The 7,739-nt window shown below is 40.3% G+C and overlaps 1 pseudogene; it reads right to left on the bottom strand.

Annotated features, from left to right (window-relative positions):
• The window catches only part of LOC104962763 (tripartite motif-containing protein 16-like), a 17,901-nt pseudogene that overhangs the window by 7,191 nt on the left and 2,971 nt on the right, over nucleotides 1–7,739 (bottom strand).

The following is a 7,739-nucleotide window of genomic DNA, read 5'->3' as shown; positions in this document are numbered from 1 at the left end:
TATATATATCTCTTTATATTATTTAATAGTTTAACATTTATTTTCTTGCTGTTTATAGTGTTTATTATTATTATCATTTATTTATATGTATTCTTAGTTAGCTTCATAAGTTAAAGTAGTTTCTATGCTTTTATTTTGAAGGCATGTATTAGAGCACCTGGTGTAATTGTATATATTGGAGACAGGTGGGTGGTGGGAGCCAGAGCACTAGTAGGCAAACGGTTTTTTACCAGGGTGTTTCAAGCCAGCAAAAGGAAAGCCATAGGAAAGGCTTAAGGAAAAGGGATATAGGAAACCTGTTCGTTGTACTTTTGTTATTGGAATAAATTGCACAAATGGAGAATCTTGTCTGGACCTGGATCATTGCCCTGCGTAAGATCTGCTAACTAGTGCCTCAGCGGCTGTATTATTTTAAGTTAATTATCTGTTTTAGTTCTATATGATTTTGGCCGCTACAGTAACAATTACGTAATTGACACCCAAATTCTAAGCGGTTGAGAAGCCTCCCCAACACCTCACCATATATATAAAGCATGGGTTGCCAATTTCTAAGTGTATTTTAGCAAACTGAGATTTTACCTAATGGGCTGTGGAGTAGTTTCAATGTGAAGCAACATCCAGAAAGTTTTGCGTTGTCCAAGAAGTTACTTTTAAAGAAAGTATTCCGTAAACAGTACGATTAGGCTGATATCTAAAATGTCTGATTTCTGTTTTGTTTAATTTGTAATTAATAAGCAATGCCTTGCAATCAATAAATTAAATAAAGTTTTAATTGAATATTCCGTGTCTGGGACTTCCTATGGTACTGCAACAGCCTTGGATATATTTATACATTATTTTCTCTTCCTTTACTTGCATATTTTCCACCAGTTGCCTTTAGTTAATTGTTATAAATGATTAAGTTTCTTGTCTACAGTTCTATTTCATGGCTATTTTTGCTATATATTTATTTACATACTACAAACGTACTGTTATCGTTGTTATTTACACTACAAAACTATCACTTTATTCCTTTGTTTCACTTTATTTCCTATGTTTACTCTTGGGTTGGGATTAAGATTGTAAAAACTGAAAATGCATACCTTTCTATTTGTGAACATACTGTACATTTCTTAAATTAAGAAGAAACGCCATCAACCATATAATTGCCCTAAAAATCCACTGTCCCTTAAAGAATATGGGGTCTGTACTACGAAGCCGTTTTTTCTCTTAGCGGGCTGACTTCACGGAAAACTCTGGGTTTCCGGTCCTACGACGCTGGTTCACTTCTTAGTGGGCTAGATCTCCATGGTAACTTATGCTGAACGGCTAATCTGGGGCCTATACTACGAAGCAGGATTTTCTCGTTTAGCAAGCTAACTTCAGGGATTTCCGGTCCTACGAAGCTGGTTCACTTTTTAGCGGGCTAGATAACTTATGCTGAGCGGCTAGCCTGCTCCGGAGCAGGATAGGTTCCAGGATAAGAGATCAACTCAGTGAAAGCACCGCCTGCTGACCAATCAGAGCTCAGTGTGCGGAGTTTAAAGCGATCAAGTCATATTACAGGAGAAAGGAAATACAGATTAAACTGCCGTTGCAGGAAAGACGGCCGGCAAAAATCACCGACTGTGTGAACGTGAAAATGAATAGAATGAATAGAATAGAATATCACCTCCCATCTTCAGAGCAATCTGACTATTATAACATTAGCGTTAAGAAAGCTTACTTAAATATCTGTCACAACATAAGTAACCGGAGCAAAGTAACATTACGTACAGTCCGCGGCACTGTGAGTGCAGACGTTGATGTGAGTGCAGACGTCGATGTGTCCCATTATCCTTCATATCACATCATAATGTATCATATATTTCCTTATCTGAGTCAGCTTCTTGAGCCGTATCTGGCCGTGCAACACTCACAGTGTCACATACTGTATGCAGAAGTATTATTTTAAGCAACACACCTTGCAGGTGCAGCTATGTGGCTTTTATCCTGGATAAAGTGTTTAAGTCATGGATGTTTAAAGTTTAACGTCTTCATATTTGTCTAATATTATAGTTGACTTTTCATTCAGGAAGTATGACGCTGTGCTGTCAGTACGCGTAGTCCATGTTTGTGATGGGTCGAATGCTCCAAATACCACCCCTTTCATGTGAACGCGCACCTAACTAGATAGGGCGAAGCTGGCTTAAGTTAACGAGTTGATAACCGGCGTCGTAGGACAGTTTAGCGAGAGCGCGTTTGTTTTGGATTAGGTAAACCGGGTAACTCAAACATATCCAGGTTATGTTGAACCGGTTTCGTAGTACAGGCCTCGGATTTCTTGTTTACATGAAATTTAAGAAAGCTAGTTTCGGAGAAAGGGCACATTGTAACCCTGTTCCTTCCATAGAAGGTCACAATAAAGCATTGCCAGCATAAAAGAAAAAGAGGAAACTGTGGTAGAAATGTATGACCAAGTTTAAAAATAGATAATATGAGGATTAAGATAGACAAACTGAGCTCGTAAGGCTATGGAATGATGGTCCCCTTAATGGTTACGAAGAATGATGCTTCAAATAGCAGACACAAAGCTTTGAGGAGCGGGCGTTACCTTTCCGTCTCTGAGGCGACAGCGGAGTGACGTCGAGGGAGGGCAGAGGTCTGTAGTTGGGCTGGATGGCTGGCAGAGGGATCTCAGGGAGAGACGCAGGGATCTCAACCGCCTGCAAACAAAAACAGATCAACATCAACAAGCAGGATCAGAAAACAACTTTTCAAAATAAAGCTTTCATATACAGTGGATCATAAATAAAAGCAAACGGAAATTAAGTTGGCAGAAAAAAAAGCAGTGATAGGACGTATTTGGGGAAATATGCTTTTACAATAATCCTTTTATATTAAAGTGTAACATTTCGGAGGAAAATGTGATTATTCTCTGAGAATCTAAAATCACAAATCTACAAGAATAAAACTTGGAAAGAAGAAACACATGGCTTAACTTTGCAATACATGATGAACACACACAGGAAGTGATGCGGTGCCACAGAAAGAAATGTGGCGATATCCTTCTTCTTTCCCGTTCCTAATGCACTAAAGCTCCTCAATCAAATCCATCGGTTGCTTTCTAATGAAAAGGCTTAATTCACGGCATAACTTCTGCGTGCTTACGGTAATATGGTGATATTAAATCTCTAGTATTTCCTCATTGCTAATCTTTCTGCAAAAGACTACTATGATTAAGTTGGCGCTAATTTATGTTTTTTTTCTCAAAATTTATTTTTCCAACTTTTATCTCATGAATTCTGGATGTATTTTTTAAACCAACAATGATCCTTATATGTTTTTGTATATCCAAAAATCCTTCACAGTGAGATAAACCAACGCTGCTACAAAAACAAACAGCATTGATGTTGAGCTTCGTGCTTAATAAAGTATTTTCAACACAACATGGACTCTTCAGATCATCTGCATCAAAACATGGAGAGTTTTCATTTAAAACTGGAGCAATTTGTCGACTAAATCGAATAGTCAGTTGACAGAAAAACCTATCAACAACTATTTGAATGACAGTTAATCCTTTAAACAAACTTTCTCAAGTTGATGGTGGCTCCAATGTAAATATGTGATGCTTATCTGTGGGCATGCATCATAATAAGCTGATTATTTATTGTTAAGGACTGTTGTTCAAATATGACATCACATTACATCACCTTGGGCTGCAGGAAGTTATAACAACATTCTGACAATTTATAGACTAAGGTAAATCCATGAATTGAACAAATAAACAGCAAAATAAATCAATGTTAAAAGAAATTATTGGTTGCATCCCTAATATTCGTAAACAAATATATCTTTAGTCTCTGCCGCTGTTCTTACCCTCTTGCGTTTTTCCGTTGAAGCCGAGCTGGAGCCTGAGTGTTGCCTCTTGCTGCTCTGCGTGCCGTTAGCTTTGCTCCCTTTGGATGAAGAGGTGGGGGTGGGGGTGGGGGGAGGGGAGTGTGAGCGATGGGAGGACGACGTGGAGGAAGAGTGGGATGGTCGACTGTGTGAGGAGGAGGAGGATGAAGGCTTCTTCTTCTTCTTAACGGGCGTCGGGGCGTCATATGTGAGGAAAGACTCGAAGGACATGGTGGGAGTCTCAAAGTCATCGTCCTCCTGTTTGGGCGGAGTTTCCCTCGGCGCCCGCGGTTGCCCTGGAAACACAAGTGGAAAAGTTAGGGGATGCAGAATGGGATGGGAAATCAGTAACTTTAAATCCTGACATTTCTGCTTACTGAATAAATTATTTAAATCAACGCAAATTTAACATCATTTCCAACCAAGGTTAATTTTGCAAACCTAAACAGACCAAATATTTTACTTCAAGTACAATACAATTAGACTACAATTTCTTAATGAAATGATTAAATGTTCAGTCATTAGTTTACAAAAAAGCTAATAAGTTTAAAGGGGAGCTATTATGATCATTTTCAGGTTCATATATGTATTTTGTGCCTCCACGCTTTAATGTTCAAAAAGGTCAGCGGTTGTGATTGGTCAACCGGTAAGAGATGTCCTGCCCTTTAGCCAATCACGTACAACGTGTTGAAGCGCTAGCCAATAGAAGCGAGGGTGTCAAATAGTGATCTTACTATGTTACGGAAGTAAACAAAGGAGACCAATGAATGGAGGCATAAAAAAAAGTATAATAATCAGAAAATTGTGTCATGTATGATAAGAGCACATGATACAATTGTCCGATTATATATTATATAGCAGCTATATAAATGAAGTGTATTATTATATAACATTTTGAGTCAATGAATAGCAGAAAATGTGAACATTTAAGAAGCTGTTCCCTCGGCTCAGTGATGGGAATTCCGGCTCTTTTTAGTGAGCCGGATCATTTGGCTCGGCTCACCAAGAAGAGCCGGCTCTTTCGGCTCCCAAACGGCTCTTCATTTTACCACACATACTTTTTATAATTCAGTCAAATGTAGCCCTGTTTTGACTAATGATTTATATACACATATATCCCTTAAATTATTCAATATATCCTTTGTACTGAAGTATTCAAAAGTAAAAATTACACCTTTAATATAAATGATTTGCTGTGGCCACATGTTTTCATTGCATTGACAGACCCTTGTAACTCTCTGATACCACCCCATGAATGCACTGACTTGTAGACCCACGCTACATAAAGCAGATAGCAACACCTATACACACTCAGGCATAGACATTTAAAAAGAGGACAGCTACTGTATCGACATTAACAAAACAGCAGGGCTCTATTTCAGTATTAACAACACAAAAAGACAGCAACAGCTGACATCAAATCTTTTCTGAGCCTAAAGATAATCATAAATAAATAACATAGTGAAAATAAATATATTGCAATGCTCAAAACAGCAGCATCCAACCGTCTCTAATCCTTGGATTACATGGCACTGCATGCATGCACGGAGCACCCGTAGCGCGGAGATCATCATATCCCTTTGAGCCGGCTGTACCCACTGCCAAGAAAGCGGGTTGACTCCAGAGTCGTCTGAATATTTCAAGCATTCCCCCCCTCCATCTCCCCCTTTCAACTCTTCATCTGTAATAAAGTTACTCTGGCCCAAACGTTACCTTTGACAAAAGAAGCTGGAACCTGTAAATGTTTAACAATTTGTAATTATTTTAGCCGTACCTTAACACACACATCAATAAATTAGAAGAGGGTTACTTCCTGTCGGTAGTCCCTTAACAAACAGATTGTATCTCAACTAGACGTGCAGGATGTTGCACATTTTGTGGATGATGAAACAGAAACAAAGTGCAGAGTTACACATCTTATCATCTGATAAAAAAGTATCATTATCGAATATAACAATTAAGGGTTTATGAAATGCAACTGCATTGTAAGCTTTGTGTAAACAATTCCCGCTCTGGAACACCAAAACAAGAGAAACGGTCCAGCGACTGTATCTAACTCATCTCTGTTTCCAGGCTTTTCGTTATATTGCAGAAGGTGCTTTGAACTAAACCTTTTGATGAGGACGGGATGAGGATGGGATTTGAACCCTCGCATGCAGGGCACAGTGGATTAGCAGTCCATCACCTTAACCACTCAGCCACCTCGACATCTCTGTTTTCCCATCATGTACTTGCGTAATGTCAATGTATAAATACTGCATAATAAATGAATGTGTTATGTTGTTATCTTTAAGGAGCTATCTTGAACAAACTCCCAGAAAACAGCAGATCCACTGCATCTGAATACATTTAAATCAAGGTTTATGACTTCTCTGTTTGGAAATGTTTTTTGTATTTGAATGTAATTTTTTTGGTGTCTTTCTTTTGCACCATTTGTTTTACATAAAGCACTTTGAATTGCCTTTATGCTTATACTTCTATATATCAGGTTGTAAGCAGGAATCCTGAAGTCAAATGTAAAACCTTTTAAAGACCTTTTTTAAGACCCTTTCCATACATTTTAAGACCTCATCGCCACTTGGAGTTCTAACCGGTCACCTTGGCGACACACTTGACCTCACATTGACTATATACAGCAGGGGTCGGCAACCCCTGGCACGCGTGCCAGCATTGGCACGCAGCACCGTAACCAGTGGCACACTAGGAATAAGTGGAATAAGTGTGCAATAATATTTAAATTGTATTTGCGGATCCTGAACGAGACCGCCGCCAGAGCGCGTCTCCCCGTTACCTGCAGAAGGAAGCCATGCACGCCACGCAGCCCCGCTCTCTTTAACTCCAGGTGACTTTCTGCAGCTTTCCTCCGTGGTGCAGTGCTGATCGTTTCACCACAGAGGAAAGCACTTCACAAATTGCAGTAGGCCACACAGGGAGGAGCGCCGCCTAAAGAAACTCCAACATCTACAGAACAGCTCATGAGAAGATGTTAACCCTGTAAGGCCCACAGACATGAACAACCAGCTCCCAGCTACCCATAAGGAGCTGTCCAAATGCCGCAGTTTTGGCGTGTCTGTGTCTTTAGTTGAAAGCCCAGTGGCGATCTGCTCATCGAAATAATATGCTACAAAGGGGCGGACTGGCCATCTGTGTGTTGAACTTTCCTGTCGGCTCCCGGACCGTAGTCGAGGAGGGCAGAAGCAACAAGCTTCAGGTTCAATAACCCACTTTAGCTTAAATGACTGGAGAGAGGCGAGCTCTTCTTGGGAGGCCGTTGCATTTATTTAGCTGTTCTTCTGTTTCACAAAATACATCACAGACCTCTGTTTATCTGCTGCCTCGTTTCACTTCCAGAAATGCGTCGCGGCTGTCTCTCGCTGCCGTCTCAGGCCATGTCTTCAGCGTTTCGTGTCGTCTTTCAGGTGGTGTGTCCTCCCGTTCTCCCTCCTGTTCTTCTTCCCTCCTCTACGCCCACTCTAGACTACCACTCTTCCAACACAAACTATCTTCTCAATTACCACTTGGGTTCTAAATCCGAGCCCACTATCTTTACGAAAAAAAGGGGTTGTACTTATCAAACCTATATGTCCTACAGCATAGCAGGAAACAGGCGTTCCAGAATTTTTCGAGCGACGCCCCTTCGTCACCACACCTGGACAGTTGCTTTGAATGTGTAAAGGTGTATATTATTAACCCAATAGCCGTACCTATTACTTTATTCCTGTCTTAGCGCAAGACAGCCTACGAGGTGTCCGTGTGTAGCAAGTACTATAATCCAGTATGTTTCACCCTACTCTTAGTGACAAGGAAATTTCTCTCTCTCTCTCTGCCCCACACCGGAACACGTAAAACACACACACCTACCGTCTCGCTGTCACTCCCTT

The sequence above is a fragment of the Notothenia coriiceps genome, unplaced genomic scaffold, assembly GCF_000735185.1.
Source record: "Notothenia coriiceps isolate Sejong01 unplaced genomic scaffold, NC01 NC01_scaffold00035354, whole genome shotgun sequence".
NCBI lineage: Eukaryota > Metazoa > Chordata > Actinopteri > Perciformes > Nototheniidae > Notothenia > Notothenia coriiceps.
Note: the sequence above shows the minus strand (reverse complement) of the source record. Positions and strands in the feature narration are given on the sequence as shown.